The following is a 903-nucleotide window of genomic DNA, read 5'->3' on the forward strand; positions in this document are numbered from 1 at the left end:
CAAATCCTGAAGCCAGTGATCATTGCAAACATCTGTATGTTCAGATACTGAGCCTGAGCAAGTTAGAGTGTCACAGATTTGCTGCAATTCATTGCAAATTTCATGTGGATCACAAATCCTGCTCAAGTTACAGCTGTTAGTGTCAGTGTGAACCTTGACACCATCTCTACTGGATTCCTGTCAGCTGGGCTCCGGTCTGCTAGAAAAGCAGAAGAACTAAGGTACCGTAATTAACCTCTTCTGTGCCCCACCTGCAAGAACACTCTGTAAGCTACAGTTCTGAAAACAGCCTGGTCCTGGCATAAGAACAGACAGGAGGACCAATGGAACCAAATAGAAGACCCGGATATCGATCCACACATCTTCGAACACCTGATCTTTGATAAAGAAGCCAAAAATATCCAATAGAAAAAAAAGAAAGCATGTGAGTTCAAGACCAGCCTGGTCTACAAGAGCTAGTTCCAGGACAGGCTCCAAAAAAAAAAAAAAAACCTACAGAACAACCCTGTCTCGAAAAAGAAAGAAAGAAAGAAAGAAAGAAAGAAAGAAAGAAAGAAGAAAAAGAAAACAGTGCTGTCCTCAAAAATGCCCTCTCCTTTTGAACACGGCCCCTCACACAGCTCTGATGATGCAGGAGGATGCCGAGGGCCCAGTTGGTGCCTGTATCTGTGCCTTGGCAGCAGCTATTCATGTCTTGCCACTCAGAGTCAAATTCCCTTAAGTTTAGCCTTCCCTAAGTGCTTGTTCACTTCAGAAGACTCAACCCTCATCTTCCGTGTCCTCCTGGCCTAATTTCTCATATTACTGTTTTACTGAGTATGAATCAGTAATATGAGATGTTCAGGAGAGGGAGGAAGGGTCATTCATGAAAAAAGTGAGTGTTCAACTCACTAACTCCCCATG

Source organism: Microtus pennsylvanicus, unplaced genomic scaffold (genome assembly GCF_037038515.1).
Source record: "Microtus pennsylvanicus isolate mMicPen1 unplaced genomic scaffold, mMicPen1.hap1 Scaffold_81, whole genome shotgun sequence".
Taxonomy (NCBI): domain Eukaryota; kingdom Metazoa; phylum Chordata; class Mammalia; order Rodentia; family Cricetidae; genus Microtus; species Microtus pennsylvanicus.